The sequence below is a fragment of the Carassius carassius genome, chromosome 8, assembly GCF_963082965.1.
Source record: "Carassius carassius chromosome 8, fCarCar2.1, whole genome shotgun sequence".
Lineage (NCBI taxonomy): Eukaryota > Metazoa > Chordata > Actinopteri > Cypriniformes > Cyprinidae > Carassius > Carassius carassius.
This window is the reverse complement of record NC_081762.1, coordinates 19,442,991-19,461,406: the sequence shown is the minus strand read 5'-3', so window position 1 is coordinate 19,461,406 and position 18,416 is coordinate 19,442,991.

Sequence of the window (18,416 nt, the reverse complement as noted above, 5' to 3'; positions counted from 1 at the left end):
TTCGAGATTTCTTTTTGTATTTGTTTTAAATACTCTACACACATACATTCTGTTCAGATGCATTGTTTGCATTCATTCATTAGGCAACTTATAAATAACAACAGAAATTAGTTCTAAAGCAGCAGGAACCTGAGAAGTGCTATAATACAAAATTTCCAGATTGTTCGAAATGGTAAAGTAAGAAAGTAAGCACCAGTAAAAGTATGTTCCTATGGTATCTGTGAAGCAGGAAAATATGTAAGAATGTCATCATTGTGATTTCCAAGATTAATGTGGATAAATCTTAAAAACATTTTAATACCTCATGGTAATTTTAATGACATTTTATGCATCATTGAATATTCAGATATATTAGATATGCCACAGGCTACAAATTTCACCATTATGCTAGCCTATTTGCACTTTGGTAAATCATAGTTATTATGACATATAAAGTGTACATAATAACACAATTGTGACCTTTTATCTCAGAATTTTGAGTTTTGAGTTTTCATAATTTCTACTTTTTTCATAATTGTTTTTGTCATAATTATGACTTTTAACCTATAATTGCTTGCCAGTTGTAACTTTGATTAATTATGTCTTAATATCAAATAATTATGATTTACCAAGCATCATTTTTTTTCATGTGTAATCTCTACAGAAACCTCAAAGGACTAGAAATGTCATGGAACTGGTCAAAATATGGGGAAATTATATACTTTGAAGCACTTCTAAGCTCAATTCAAATGGCCTTTTTTACAACAAATGTGTCCAAACCTAAAACTTTACTTCAAGTAAGAGACCTACAGTTAAAGAGTGAGTAAATTGTACTTCAGTATATATGTATACGTGAATGGAGAAAAGCTTGAGGTGAAATTAGGCTTTGAAAAGCCCTTTGAAATGCCGGCTACACCCAACATAAGTGGCCTTGGGAATTGAAGAGTAAATGCTCTCTGAAGGGAAGCTATTAGTGTGGAAGGTCTGTATTTAAAGTGTCACTTAATTCCCATGTCCCCCATTTTACATTTTACCTAATGTTGAAATGTTAATATGTCCAATATTCAGCCCACTTTGTCCAGAAATGTGACAGCAACATTGACATGGCAACACATTTAGTCCAGCAATTACCTTCGTCCCGGACCGAAAGCCTTTATAAATGCGACCGCCCCCCACCCCACGCCAAAATGAACCCCTGGATTCGTCGTTTGCTCAGCCATGACAAAACCTTCAGAGAATCGCACAAATCTTCCGAGAGGTCTATACCTTTGTGAAGCTCTCACGCTTCTTATCTGCGTTTATTACGTTTAAGAGATCATAAAGCCAAGGATGAGTTGAAACACTGTGATATTCCTGTCACTCACCACCTTTCGCTTTTCAACTCTCTTTTTTTTATCAAGTGGCGGGAACTGACAGACCCTCAATTAAGCGAGGCCTAGAGAACTGTTCTCAACCGATAACAATACAAATGGATTCTTTCAAACAGAGAAAAACAGCTGTCTCTATTATTTGAATGCTTCACCTTTCCCCGCTCTATTAATTGGGTCTTTGATCACAGGCAGAGGTGCAGAGTGCCTGATAAGAAAAAGGTTATTAGTAAAGTAGCCCGGAGGACCAAGCCGCGGCCTAGCGTGGGCTGCGCGAGATGAGATAAGCCCATAATGCCCATGTGTGCATGTGCTCATGAGCGATAGGGCCGCCGTCTGCCTCCGAGACGATCGCACGAAGAAGAGCAATACTCTGACGAGACGATAGCTAATGCGGGATATAAATTTGGCTTCCAGGGGTAGAACGCAGGATTAAACTCCATAAAGAGTTCGGCTCTAAATGGTTTACATTTTTTGCCTCTAAATCAAACTGTGTCGCAGAATTTCACCGTGCTTTTTTGAACCCGATATGCAGCGAGGAATATTACTGTAGTATGCCCACAGTGACAGAGGAGAAAATAACACTCTGCCTTTGAGAGTCGAGCGAGAGTGTCTCTTTGATATGCAGCCCAGCTAAATTTGAGGTTTTAAATCTGATTTCATCTAAGCCTGTTTATAGTCCCATGTCCACGGATGAGGAGCTGAGTGATTCGAAACACCTCGTTGAAAAAGCTTCGCAAAACTCTCTTGTAATAGGTTTTTTTTCTGCAACTACAGAGGAATACAACTAGGGGGTACGAGAGCATATTAGGCCTGTTATGGTGGGGGCAAAGTGACTCCATGGAGAAAACATTTTTGATTAAATTACAGAACACAAGGTTATCTTTTCCAAGCACATGCCTCACTGCCCCGGGCCTGGATAATCTGTTAATACCATTCAAGCAAAATGACATTATTAAGGAAGTGGAGTACTGCATCTCCACCCAGGCCTGAATGATGCATGTAGCCGACCCTTCATCATCCTAGACAGAGGAAGTGGGCCGAGATGGAGAGAGAAGGAGAAAAAGGCTGCCTGACAGTGACAAAAGCACTGCTTAAATGTCAGCTAATGGTTCCACAGCACCCTGCTGATGAACAGGGCGAGAAAGGAAGGAAAAAAAGAGCAGAAATATATCTATCATTTATCTCCAGGGGCTGAAGAGCTCAAGCCTATATTTATCCCGTGAAAAATAAAACAACACTGCTCTTTCTCACACTGTCTTAAAATCTGCCACATTGAGAAAATGTGTAATCCAGTTCGTGGTGGACATAAAATCTCAACTAAAATCATCCATTTCAACCTAGGATCTAGGTTGGGTAATTTACATTATAAATCTAGGCTATAGGAAGGTATGTATACGAGTCAGTACAACGAAATCAAACAATGTCTACGTTTACATGGACATCAGTAATCTAATTATTTACCTTATTCTAAATAAGCCAATATTATGATTATGGTGTTTACATAAGTTGGTTTTAGAATATTCCTTTCATGTTCCTGTTTTTCATGTTATGATGTTTTATTAACAAGATTCGGGAGGAGCGCGTCAGATACTTAGCCTAATCAACACAGGTGGACCATAATCAAGCAATCAATCCCATAGTATAAATATCGCTGACTTACCTCTATCCATCGATGGTTTATCAGCATCCCTCCTCCACCCCATCTCCTCACTTTGAGTTCACTTTATAAATAGACGGGGAACTGGGGGTACTCTAGGTTCGGGCCATTCCCGAGCTCGGAGCCCTTCCCCGGACAGCACGCCAAATATGCATACCATACCTCAACTAATTATATATAAGCGTGAACTCATGAAATAGTACATAGTTCGATTAATGGCACACGTCATTTCATCCCCACGTAATTTCACATATAAACATATAGTTCGTCTTCGTGATGATGCCATGGGTGTTTTATTTTAAATGTTGTGAAAACTACATTATTTGTACATGCATTCAGATGATGGCGGATGGTGTTGAAGCTCTTTTATTTACCTTCAAACGATTGACCACTGCCGTGTGTGTATCCTGTCACAAAATGAGGCGAAGTCTTACACGATGGTAGTAATGTGATTAAGGTATTTACAGTAGATGTCTATTCTGCACTTTAATAATGCGACTCAAAAAGGAATACTCCACATGTCTTAATTCGATTAGTGTTTACTTCGATTATGACTTTAGCCGGATTAAGGTAATTGTAATGAATTAAACCTTCATAATCATCGGGAAGAATGAGTCGGGAAACGGCGGACAATCAAATAAAGACTTTAATAACAAAATAAACACAAAACAGCTCAACAGCCCCTCGCGGACGACTGTCGCGCACAAATAAAAAGCAAACACAAACTCAAACCCAGGCCTGGTCCTCTCTCGTCCTTCACTGTCGTCGCTCCTGTTTTATATCCTTCCATCTCCTCCGTGGGAATCGAGACCGGTGGGTCGAGCAGGTGTCGCTCATTTCCAATCACTCCCACGTCTTTGCCCCACACCAAGCCCCCCCCCCCCCCGCCCCACTCGTCACAGTAATCAAACATCTCTGTTTACATGGTAGATTCTTATTCAGAGTATTGTCTTAATCGTATTAAAATCAGAGTATCGTTGTCCATGTAAAGGTACTCAGTGTCTTATTTTGAAGATTCATATATATATGTCACACTATGTGTAAAGTCGAGGAGCGAGGAACAAGGAAATCAGGAATGCAAAGAACAATCTTCTTTTAATTCATAAATGCACAGGAATGCATGTGGCAGACAGGAGCACAGGAAACACAAAAGGTAGACGTACAATCTCCGACCAACACAAACTGAAAGGACGGGGGCTTATGAACACAGGATAATTGGGAAAACACAGGTCCTAGGAATAACACAATAAACATGGGACACGGAACACATGGAGGGAAGTCCAGGGGCGTGACAATATATATATAATATGTAAATGTAAATCTTTTTAATAAAATATAATTACAAATAATGTAAATTTGGACATACTACTCTTTTGCCATACTGTTTTTTGCATATACTGTACTTTAGAAGTAGGCATATTTGGATACAGCATGAGTTCATGAGCCTGCATGATTCTGAACTGCTCATAAGAGTCATTTGATGAGAATAAAAAAAAATGACTCTTAGGAAGCCAGCGTTAATTTGAATCGGACCACTGGTTGAAGTGTACCAGTTTTGTCAACACCATCCACTGCAATTTGGTCATTTAAAAACAAATGTTTCACTCAATTGAGATGCCATGATGCATTTTAGTAAAACAAATATTTAGTGATATAAATATTAATATTAAGAAAGATACAGTGGTTCATACTTGTTATTATACTAGAGTGTGTCAAATGTTTGTGTTTTATGATTCAATATGATTCAAACTTTAACTGATTCTCCTCCCAAAAATCTCACCGTCGGCTCTGAACAAACACCTTTAAATAATCGGTTTAAATAACTATTTTTGTTTGCAAAATGGACATCACAAATGTTTGATTACATTATTTATTTATTCAATGGTGATTCAGATTTACTATGTGTACTGCATACTGAGAGATTTTCTAGAAATGTAATAAAAAACGTAACAGTAAATCAGTTTAAGTGGTGTTATGAAAACTGCAACTGAAACATCAGCTCAGCTCCAGTTCTCGGGACAAACTTCCCAGAATGTTTTAGATGTCCCCCTATTGAACACACTAACAAGCTGATGAGTTCAGTCAGGTGTTTTAATTAGTGAGACATCTTAAACATTCTGGGAGGTTTGTCCCGAGGACTGGAGTTGAGAAGTGACCTATACAGTGTGCATTAATGAGAACAGGCCAGGGGTGGAAACACACCTCTGGAAATGCAGAGAAGAAGACAGCACAGAAGAATCACCTGCAGGCCCCCTGAAACTGAACTGGAGCTGGATTGCAAGAAAAGTGCCGACATGCACATCGCCAGAAGCCCAGAGCTGTGGGCCTTACCCAGCTGAGATGACTGATGGCTAATGAGAGCAGAATGAGGACCAGGCAGACTGCTACCCACTGTGTGTTTAAAGTGTGATTGATGCTTTTCATGGCTCCTGAGCCCCCTCTTCATAGGAACAGCTTGCTCTAAACACACAGGGCAGCACTTGCTGACTTAAATACAAACTTTGTGTTTACGAGAGCGAGCCTAGTGCACAATAAAACTTTAGGAGGCATATGGAACCCACAACTTTAAGACCTCACTGGATGTGCCCTGCATACTGTCAGTTGGCTAGGCTTGAATCGAAAGCAGCTGTGAAACAGGCACGTGGTTCGTGTCATGATCTAGGTGCGATGTTATATGGAGAAATACGCAAGGCCTCTGTAGTAATGGTTCAATTAAAGTTGGGTCCGTTGAATCATCATAGTTCCAGGAATTTTCCATGAACCCACCAGGGTTTTGGCACCAGAAACGTCTGAATTCAAGAGTGGGGCTGTGTGCTATCCATCATTCTGCTAATATAGTCTTCCACAGAGGATTTCTCATGTGAGATATCACACCAACACGATCCAGGCTGCCATCGTCGGAATATTGCAGCCAGCTGATACATTTTTTGTAATCTGTTTTGTAAACTGTTTTGAGAAATACCGCTAAAGAGATCTCAGCGGGCAAGTTTCAAAGTAAACAGAGATGCCATACACTGTGTTTTCCCAAGTGCTTATTATGTTGATAAATGGTTGCAAACAAATGTGACTTTCAGTTTGCCAGCAAGAGGCGATGCAGTGGAGCAGCTGGGTCAGGTGCTGCCCAACATATGTGTTCTCCTCTTTCTGAGACAAATGTATTTATTGTGTATACTGTACAGTAAACATTCATTTTTGCTCTTATTAGTTATAATTAGACTTTTGATATTATTATATACAGTCATTAAATGCATAGTTATTATATAACGGTTAGTTATGCAGATTTCAACAGTGCTTTATACATCTTTTAGACCCACTCACACCAAGAGCGAGGAGTCAAAACCCAGAAGATAAATTCTCTGCTGATACTCTTAAGATCTATGAATGTTTTTTTCTTTTTTTTTTAGTTAATGAGTAAAATGAGTTCTATGGTAAACAACTTGACGATACTTTCACGTTTTGTTTTACAGCATTAATTGCACATACTCGCAGCCAGTCTTATTACAAAGATACATTTTTTCAAAAATAAACAACCGCTGCAAATGTTGTGTTTTCCATATGGGTGTGTGTTCATGTTGTAGAGTAAAAATGTTGAGGTATTGTCAATTTACATTAAACACAGGCCTTATTTTAGTCATGAACTGAAAATCTGTATCATAGGCCTTTTATGCCATTTGGTGGAAACAAGTGATTGTCTTTATGAATGAGTCACTGAATCATTCACCCAAACAATTTCTTTGAAAAACAATAGGCCTTTCACAAATACCTGAAAATTGCCGTACAATTACAGGAACGACTTTACTGTGCTGTTTACATGACAACGTTCTTTCTTTTAAAAGATGCTTTTGGCCCAGAGTCACCGTGTTATTAGACAACTTTAGACTTTTCTTTTACTTCCCTAAATAGCACGGAGTTCAAATGCGTCATCTGGGTCTGAATGTTATAATTGGCCCAAAGTAAACGTCTTATGTCTGAACTCATACGTGCTCATGCCAGTAATCTCGTCCTGCCTTCACATAGAGCACGTTACCGGTAATTTACTGGTAATGTTTTAACTAATCATACCGGTAAATTCATTCTGGCAGTTTAGTTTTTAAAAGGTCCTGTACACATGATCTCTTAATGGTAATTTACAGGTTATTTACCACTAAAGACTGTATGTGCAAAAGGGGCTAATGATTCATTCAGGAAGAAAACATAAGTATTTAAATCATTCACTCAAAAGATTCCTTAAAAAACTGAATAATTCAGGAAAGAAACAGCTCTTTATTATTATTTTTTCAAAGATAATGATTTATTCAGCGACAGAACAGCACTGCTGTGTGTAGCTCAGAGATATGGAAAGGTTGCTGTGGCTTTGTTTAGAACTATTTGCAATGGTGGAGCAAAAATAGATGAAGTAACTACAATATTGCATCTGAAATGTAAGTTACTCAAGATCAATATTAGCACAATTAAAAAAAATGTATATGTAAAATATGATACATTTAAATAATATGATAAATACCAGTTTGCAGCATCAAGCTGCATAAAAGACTGTTTTGTACAGCTCAAATAAATAGAGGCAGCTGACACCAGAAGCCTTGAAACACTCCCAAAAATAAGGTGGATAGATTGTTGGGTTGAATTTGAGAGCAAGTCACCCACAGGACATCAAACAGAACGTGAATCGGACTTTTATCCTCATTGGATCTTTACTTATGTTTCCTCTCACACACAACTGCACTAATCACTTAGGGAATGGAGGAAGTGAGAAATTCAGTGTGGCAAAGCTGGTGATGCGCCTTTCATTCCACCAAATAAACAACCAGAGAGAGGTCATAAATCAGCGGGGCTCCGTCTGGCCTCCCTACCCCCATCCTGAACACACAGAGTAACGGCATGAGGAGGGAGGCAACGAGAAACATAGAGCATAAGAGAACATAACTAACATAGAAGGGTGAAAAAGCAAGAGAAGGATAGAAGGTGAATAAGTGCAGCTGACGGCCAGAGGAGTGACAGGACACACCTGAGCTCCTGTGCATGATTAATGATGCTAGAGAGACACACCGGTGTTAAGTACCTAGAGTTCCTGCGCAATTTATAGCTCCTGCCGCGCTCTCCCCCCATGCTCATCTCTGCCGTACCCCCACCACGGTCTTCCCCAGCTGTTCCACACCTGGACGAGGGCCCGGGAGAGAGATGAGCCATCCATCTCTCACAGGCCACAGAGGGAGGGGTGAGGGAGCGCAAGCACCCAGCAGGTGCTCCGTGGAGTTAGGGATGGAGAGAAAGCATCCAAAAAACACAAAGCTAAACAGTATTGCAGGTAAACGGATCTCAGGTTTCAATGCGAACTGCAGCAATCACGCATCTGCCGCTTTTAAAATTAGCAAGCTCTCAAAGTCTGCTTATCAGGCCCCCAAATCATATTTCACGCTGTCAAGCGTCATAGCTCAGATTCCTACAGAGTCTCTGGGAAGCGAATAAACCGCCTCCCTCGATCACACTTTGATGAGATGTGATAAAAGTGGCCTCTGTTGGAATGGGAATCTGTATGGATGAATGATTCCTCAAAATGTGGAATTGAATTTTCAGTAAATTAAATTTTTTATAGCTTTGAGACTTAAAAGGCACCTTATCTTCACATGGGAATCCCACCCAAGACCCTCAGATGATTTGAAATCACACTGAAATATGCATCTGAGCTCTGGGCTCTCTCAAGAAAAAAGAGAGAGAAAAAATAATTAATTCCAGCTGCAAGATCATGAAGAGCATATGAGCAAGTCTTGTCAGGATTGGTACAGTCGCCCTATTCGCACTCGTTCTGATCAATCCAGTGGCAGAGATGACACCTCTAACTCCTCATGAGACAAATCCTGTCTCGCATGCCTCAGCTCTTTCATCTTCACCTTCACACGCATTAATAGATGCTCTCATCCTCCAAACCCTCACAGGGGAAAAAATACTGGATTTTTATATTTTCTAATGGAAATGTGAGCCGTACTGGTGCAGAACTAACTTGAACAATCCTAAAGTGGTTTCCAGGGCATTGCTATGCGAATGCTAAGATGTTAAGGTGGTTGCATATAAACAGTGATATAATTAACTAAAATAGAAATAAATATACATTTTGAACTGAAATAATAAAGAAACAGAAGGAATTGGAAAACTGGGACTAAATTAAAATGTGGTTTCATGATTCCAAATTTAACTAAAATAATAAAATACAAATGGACATAAACTTTTAGTTCCTCTTCAGGAACTCGAGCTGCATCGAACGCTTTGGGGAAACGCCTTTGGCAAGATCAATTCTGAATATCGTGTGCAATCTGTCCAATGGAAGGGCGTGACGTCACGGGTGGGGTGACGTAGCGACCAGGAAGTTATAAAGGCACGTGCCATGCAGCTGGCTTCAGCTTCGCGTCTTTCAGCAAGTGCTCTGTGTGTGCATGTCTAAAGTCTGTCTTGTGAGTCTTATTTATTGTTGTCTGTCCATTAAAGCAACATTATGCCAAAGAGCAAGGCTAAAACAAGACATTTGAGGGGCGATTCTGGATCGCGTTATAGATTGTGTTCCTCCCTGCCCGCGCTACATTATGCAGGGCATCCGCATTCTGAACTATATCGACGATTGGTTGATTTTAGCTCAATCAGAGCAGATGGCGGTTCGACATCGAGATGTTGTTCTCGCACATATGGGGGAGCTGGGTTTGAGACTTAACGCCAAGAAGAGTGTACTTTCTCCAGTTAAGAGAACCCCCTATTACCTCAGTCAAGAGAATCAGAGAAGGCCAGTCACTCACTGTCAAGCAGTTTCAGAGGCTGTTAGGGCTTATGGCAGCTGCGTCCAACGTGATACCTTTTGGCCTCCTGCACTGGGAATCCATTACGAACTATCAAGGTCACGCGGCGATGCCTTCGTGCCTTAAACATATGGAAGAAACCTAGGTTCTTGAATAAGGGCCCGGTGCTGGGAGCTCTTGGTCGCCGTGTAACGCTAGTGACAGACGCTTCCCTCACCGGTTGGGGTGCGATCATGAGTGGCCAACCTGTCCGCTGTCTGTGGAACGGTCGCCATCTGACATGGCACATCAATTGTTTAGAAATGCTAGCTGTGTATCGAGCATTGAGATATTTCCTCCCAGACCTGAGAGGCCGCCATGTGTTGGTGCGCACTGACAACACATCGGTGGTCTCTTATATCAATCACCAGGGAGGTCTGCGTTCACGCCCCTGATACAATCTGGTATACTAGATCCTCCTGTGGTCCCAGGGCAAACTCCTCTCGTTAAGAGCAGTATATATTCCTGGGAGATTGAATGTGGGAGCAGACATGCTGTCGAGACAGAGGCGGAGGCCCGGGGAATGGATGCTTCAACCTGAGGTGGTGGAGCAGATATGGCAAATATTTGGCAAAGCCCAGGTGGACCTCTTTGCGACTCAGGAGACATCGCAATGTCCCCTCTGCATCTCTCTAGTTCATCCAGCTCCTCTGGGACTAGATGCCATTACACAGACCTGGCCGAGGCTTCGTCTGTACGCCTTTCCCCCCATCACTCTGCTCCCGGGAGTTCTGGTGATAGTACACCAGGATGGGGTCCGTCTGTTGTCAGTAGCCCGTTCTGGCCGGGCCGAGTTTGGTTCCCAGATCTGATCTCTCTCCTTAATGGCTCTCCATGGGAGATTCCGATCAGGACAGATCTACTCTTTCAGGCGCAGGGCAAAATAATTCACCCTCACCCGGAGTTGTGGAAGTTGTGGTTGTGGCCCCTGAGGGGGCACAGTTCATAGCTTCTGGTCTCTCAACCGAGGTTGTTGAGACCCTCCTCCGATCCAGAGCTCCCTCTACGAGGAAACTGTACGCCCTGAGGTGGAAACTCTTCACCTCATGGTGCAGAGACCACCAGCTTGACCTAGTTAACTGCCCAGTTGGTACAGTTCTTGAGTTTCTCCAAACTAGGCTCTCTGCGGGGTTAACTCAATCCACCTTAAAGGTGTACGTGGCAGCCATAGCTGCTTACCATGTCCCTTTCAACGGTCAGTCAGTGGGTAGACACCCCCTAGTTACATGTTTCCTCCGCGGTGCGCTGAGGCTGAGGCCTCCAGTACAGTCCCGTGTTCCCCCCTGGGACTTGGTCGTGGTGTTAGAGGCTCTTTTTAAAGCTCCATTTGAGCCAATTCATGATATCTTAAGACTGCCCTATTACTGGCTAGCACTTCCCTAAAGAGAGTTGGAGATCTTCAGGCCCTCTCGGTGGCCCTTACCTACTTAGACTTTGCCCCTGGTATGGCCAAAGCATTTTTATACCCTCGGGCGGGTTACGTTCCTAAAGTTCCCTCTGTTACGACACAACCCATAGTACTGCAGGCCTTCTGCCCTCCTCCCTTTCGGGTTATCAACGTATCCTATGAGTCCTCTGGTCTTCCCCTTCCTTTGGGAGTCAAGGCTCACTCCACTCGGGGTATGGCTGCCTCTAATGCCTTCTTAGCAGGTGTGTCCCTCTTGGACATCTGCAATGCTGCGGGATGGTCCACGCCCTTTACATTTGCCAGATTCTACAATCTCAATATGCAGCATTGGCACATCGTTCCCCAAAGCGTTCGACGAAGCGTCTCATTCCTTCGAGGAACTAGGGTTACATTCGTAACCTAGAGGCGTTTTAGGCTTTGATATAGAATATTTTGTAAAACTGTATTAAATATGAAAAATATTTAGATGATCATTTAACATGCTGACTTTGGCAGCACAAAAATATTACAACAAAAAAAAGAAAGACACGAAAAAAAAAAAAAAAAATATATATATATATATATATATATATATATAAAGAACCAATAACAAAAACTAAATCAACAAATAAAAGAAATAGAAAAAAATAGAAGAAACAGAAATATACGGATTAAAGAGCCAACCTGGCTCCTACATATGGCTTTTGGGTGAAATTATGGGAACTATCTAATTTAATTTCTCACTTTTTTGTCATCTTGGTTGAAATTTTCCATGTTATAGATCTTATTGTATAGATCTTATATATACAGTATATATATATATATATATATATATATATATATATATATATATATATACATTTTTTTTTTTTTGCTCTTTTTATTGTGCCAGGACAGTTTAGTTGACAAGAAGCAATCTGAGAGAGAGAGAGGGATGTGGGATCGGGAAAGGTCCTCGAGCCAGGATTCAAACTCAGGTTGCCCGTTGAGACTTTAAGGTCAGAAAATTGGTTTTTAAATCAAATTCTCTATTCGTTGATATATTGTACCAGATCAAAAGCTGCATGCCAGTTCATACTTAGCATACTTAGCACACACAGAACCTGTAGGCAGTGCAGGTCTGCAGCTGTATTCAGCTTTTGCCCTGCGGATACAAGATAAATGTGTGACAGTAGCCCATGTAAATGAGCCTACGTGCCAACTAAACCTCTTCCCTCGGGCGGCTCGTAACTGCACCCTCACATTCAATGTCATGCTTGCCTTAATCATGCAGAGATTTACTACCCTCTATAATTTCTTCAGTATTATACATCTTTGTTTTTCATAGCCTGCGCTTCCCTCCAGCAGTGAGTCGCTGGGCTCAGCAGTGTGATTTCCTCACCCTCTGTCCCAGCCATCCATCTACGATGACTGATGCCACCCAGATCTAAAACAAATGTTTGACCAAGCTGTTCCACTGTATTATTCAGCTGTGCGAAGGACCTGACACGTTTGACATAACACATTTGCCCCAGTTTAATTATATAGATTCCAGATAAATATTTACAGATGGTCTTTTGTCTGTCTCAGTGAAAGTGATTTATTCAGATGAGCCGAGGAGGTTTCTGCCTCTTTGACTGGCTTGAAAGCATCAGGAACATGCTGGAATTTTCTCGTGCTGATTTTTCCTTTCCACTGATCATTTGCATGACACACATCAAGCTGGCACTTCTAGACAGCTATATAGAGCCATCATGCCAAACCAGACTGTTAAGAAAAACCTGGGAATACAGGAAGAAGGAACATTAGTTTAAAGTGAACACATGAACACATATGAAGATGTGTGTGTGTGTGTGTGTGTGTGTAAACTAGAATTAATAAAAATGACTATTATACACAGTTACATTACTAAAACTTTATCTAAAATTTAAAAAAGAAAACTGAAAATATAAAAAAATGTGAAATACTTATCTAAATAGTCATACAAATAACACTATTAGCATAAGTTTTAGGAAATATTCCACGGAATTATCACCAGTCCAATTTTAAGTTGAGCAGTTTGTACAAGATATATAATGAAAATAAATAAATAAATAAATAATATAATAAAATAAATAATAACAAAATAAATAGTTAAATTAATGGTTAATAATAAAAAAAGTTTTATTTATTTTTCATTTAAATTATTAAACAATGTTTTATAACATATGAATACCTAATATATCTTGAATTTAGTCTTTATTACCTCATTTTAAATATATAACAAGATTTTGTGCAGTTTGCTTAAAATATGAAAAACCAATTTGCCTGTGGGGTAAAAAAAATTATTCTCTTTTTACATGATTTTTCATACATTTGTATTAGTTTTAGAATTTTTCGATTATCTTAAAATATCTTAAATAATAACCTTCTTTAATCACAGAGCAAACATCAAGACACTAATAAATAATCTTACATAATGAATGCACACTTTAAGGTCCAATTCTCACCATTAACAAACCATTAACTAAGACTTTTGCCTCAATAAATTCCTAATTTGCTTAATAGTTAGTAGTTAAATTTAGGTATTAGATGTAGAATATGGTCATGCAGAATATGTGCTTTGTAAGCACTAATAAACAGCAAAAATGTTAATATTAGGGATGCTAATAAGCAAGTTAATAGTGAGAATTGGGCCCTACACTAAAGTGTTACCATGTAACTCTCATAGTATACTTTTACTGTACATTGACAGGATGTATTTATTTATTTTGTATTATGTATATTGGCATATTATTATATAGGTTATGGTTGTAATGGTTTTATTAATTTAACTTCAAAACCACTTAAATAAAGCCCAACACTGCACTGGTGAGGACATAATACTACAAAAAAACTATTAAAATATTAAAATCATGGAACTCATGTGAGTGACATAAGCTTGACACAGCTTGATCTGTCATCTGTTTATAAATGAGAAATTAAAGTTTCAAAAAGACGAATAAGTATTGAAAAAAGTTCCCGTCTTAGTCTATTCTTATGTGAGAAATGTGGACTGATCAGCTCTCTTTAATATCAAAAATAATCAGCTAATTCAAGATCAAGCTCATCTCACAGGAGTTTCTATCCTCTACTAGTTCCTAACTAGACAGTCTGAATATCAGTCTCAATGGGTCACAGTCTTCATCGTCTCATTTTGGAAATGTTCCTTGCATTACCAGAGCAGTAGCATTAATGGGTGAGTTGAGAGGGTTGACTTAAGCCAGGTGCTCCAATTAGGCTGGCTGTGTTCCAGCACATACGGCTGCAGTGCCGCCCGTCACCAGCGATCGGAGCGCTTTCCCTGCCACAAACACACCTGCTGGAGCAAACTCAGCCTCCCAAATGCTGCATTATTGAAATAAAAAACATAATGGTTGTGGTTGAAAATCTGTGACCTTGCGTGACCTAGTGTACAGTGAGAGAAACTGGTGAATAATGGGTCCTTTAATATGACTCTGGGCTGTGCGTAATGTCAAAATCCTGTTTTCCTCTTAAGCCTAATCATGTGCGCACATATGAGCCAGACATATGGCAATGTGATAGGGTAAATGTAACATATGACAGGGCAATGAATGATGCTGTGGTGGAGCATTAGTGAAATAGAGAGCAGGAGGGAGAGAGATTAATGAATACAGCGGACATGTTCCTCAAGGACGTTGCTCCTGTCCCTCCATATGAAACAGATGTTGAGCCGGTGGAGGTAGAATGCCACAGGCGCGGCATGTTCCCGAAAAATCCAGCATACAGATGCCTCAACCTGGGTTGTGCTGGTGTCAGCTGCCTCTCACATTGAGCACGATCCTCGGGCCATGTGAGCCATCAGGGAATGATGGGAAAAACAGACCCATATTACTGAGACGCAGACAGTAGACACAGGCACCCACACTGGGATGGTCAAGACATTATGCTGACTGGCAAAAAATGTCATACAGCACTTGATTTCCAGAAGCAAAGGAAATACTTATGGCAAATGTAGGGCTATTTTTCACCCAAACCTGTTTAAAGAAATTATTTTTATTTATTTTGTTTTTGTATTTCTTTATTAAAGTCAACAACATATGCAACCCATTTTATTTTATTTTTGTGATAGAATAAAGCTTTTGTAGCTTCATAATGCTTGAAAGTCCACTGACAATGATTTAATTATATGAAGAATAATATAAAATAAATATGTTGACAAGAAAATTGCTTAGTTGAAATAATTGCTGTTATTTTTGCTTATTCACCATTTTGTGTTTTTTATTTTATTTTATGTTTATCATTTGAAATTGTTGGTCAGTAAAACTTTCCTGTCAGTGATTCTTAGAATTCAAGACCTATGCTTTTTTTTTTTTGTAGAGTGGATAAATGTACCCAATAATTACATACATATAGCCTTGGAAATGTAGTTGGCTTTGACTTTAATGTGATATATTTGTGGGTGAAACAGGATATTCAAAGAGAGAGAAAAAATAGGACTTGGGGGACTTCATCCTGAAACACTACTAACATCGACCTTTGAGGAGGTCAAGTTCACCTCAAGAACACCATGATGCTCCCAGAGGTAAAGCGGTTATTTTATGTTACCACCATAATGTATATTTTATTACATTAACATGAATATGCATCACACTACTATTGTCAAGAAGTGGTGAGGTGAAAATTAAAATAAATAGCTAAAAAATCTATATAGCTATGTGGCAATTGACATTATGTTTTGGCCTTACACTCTTAAAAATAAAGGGTCTTTATTGGCATTGATAGTTCCTTAAGGAACCTTTAACATCCATGGAACATATCCGTTTCTTTATGGTGTAAAAGTTCTTTAGATTTAAAATATTCTTAATACTGAGAAAATAATTGTACTTGTAAGGAATCTGAAAGGGCCTTTGGGGAAACAAAAATGGTTCTACTGCATCACCCACTTTACCTTTACCAGTTACCTATATTTTTAAGAGTGATAGGTGATATTACCAAAAATAAATGTCATTTCAGAGTGAAGCACTGATAAACTGATCAATAATGCACCAACAATTCAGTTTTGATTTCATGTCTTCTTTATATAGCAGCATGATGGACTTTTAGAAGAGAATCTCCGCCCTAGTAACTCAATGCTCATATCATCCCCAGCGTCTTTGCACAGAATTCGCTGACCTTTTTTCCCATTTCTTTTTCTTTCAACCAAGGTGCATCAAAGGTTTGTTTGCTTCAATGCATCCGCTGCAGTTTGTTACAAATTACGAAACTTGAAAACCAACTTTCTGAGAAAAAAACAAAGCCTCTCAAAAGAAGGAAAGAGGCCCAGGTTTATAATTCCCTGTGGATAGTCTACAGTCATTATTGTGACTACTGAGACTCTCAAAGAGCACGAAACAAGATTAAAGCTTATTTGCTCTTTGAAGTTTTTTGCTTCTTCTTCTTGCTCTTAACAACACAAGGTGTTTTTACACTTGGAAAAAGGGGCGAATGACCCAAAACTGCCACAGTGAACGGGTCTTTCTGTGGCGCTCCAGCTAATGAGGAGAGGACCAATGATTGTATAGCCTCATCTTCACCTCAAAGCCTCCGCGCTTCACTCTGTCTAACACACTTACAGTACTGCCGAGGCAGAAAAACAAAGCCTTACAAGGCTGGGATGCTTCTGAATGTGCCTTTTCCCCCTTTTTTATAGAAAAAAATATCAATAAACCAAATGAACACCACATTTTCTTTAAACACTGCGCTCTGGCTTAGATTTTAGGCACAATTATATATAAAATAAAATATGACAATCTGCAAAGCTTGATGCTCAGTCAAAACCATCTATTGAAGTCTTTTTGGGCTAAAGCACTGCCTAAAAACAATCCTATTTTCAGTGTTCCTGATTAATCATATTTTTCTGGTTACATTTTGGCACATCTCCAGTCCTCCTCAGCCATTTTGTTTAGTGTATGCTTTTCTCATTTAGATGCTTTCACAGGCTCTGCTTCAATGCTTTTCAATCCCGCTTGCTGTCGGGACGTTTACCAGAGAGACACATTGCCCCCTAGTGGTGCCTAGAAGAAGTGTGACGGACTGATTGTGCAACCATCATGTTGACAACGCCTTGGTGCCATGCCAGCAGCTCAATAGGAGAGCCCTCATTCAGCATAAGATGCCAGACAATAGATTTCCCTGATTGGAGAGTGCTCTTCTTAGCTTGACAGTGGTTCACTGCGTGGTATTGAGTAGCTGTTTTTCCCCTTCTCAGAAGCAGGCCAATACACCAATCAATGATGCTAATTTTAATACTTGAACTCAAAAGATAACAGGTCTGGTTGTAGGACTAAAAATCGACCCACACCACTCATGTTCAGAGGGGTAGACCTGTTCACCCTAGAGATTTGGCATATCTGTATAAAAGTAATGATGTGGTCAGAATGTAATCAGAAACCTTTTTTTCCACGCTTTACTGAGGCAAGATGTAATATGCTTACACAAATTGAACATAAAAAAAAATAAATATCTAATAGTGTTTTCACTCCTTCAGTGCATATTCTTATAATTAAAAAGGGTCAAATTCTCTTACCAGCGCTCAAGGACATTCAGGGGTATAAAGATGGACACGGGAGACTGGAGAGAAGAGCAGGGACGCCTCGGGCAAAGCACAATCAAAGCAATCTCATTCTGGTTACATGCGTGCTAGAGATTATGACAGCAATATGGTGCGATGAAACCTTGTTTGGCTGATCTGTCAAAGTCCACGGTGACAATAAACCCCTGTCAAGTGCTATATTATAAACAATTCATGTTGTGTATATGATAGATAGTGAAGTAACAGACTGCAGGCAAATAAGTTGAATACATTGTGCAACCTATCACTGCTAATATTTAAGTGGGGAAACTCTGTTTTCCATTATAAGTGGTGCCGTCATGCATTACGGTGAAATCTATGAAATGGGTCAAACGAAACCCAATTAAAGAGATCTAATCTTTAACGTAGCTACTGAAGCGTTCTTAATGTGCACATGTTTGTGTGTGAGGGCTTGATAGGAGCTTAAATAGTCTGACAAAGAAGAAATGCAATAAAGCTCCGGCTTTCCAATAGATCATCCTGAGTGAATTTGCCAACATTACTCTTCCCGTTTCAAGGCTAGTAAATGAAAATTTATGCACGCCTACTTTATCTTCCTTTACGTTCCCCATGAGGTGGCGAGGAGCTATTCTCACCATAGGCAATATTCCCTTTCAGTAATTATATCAGT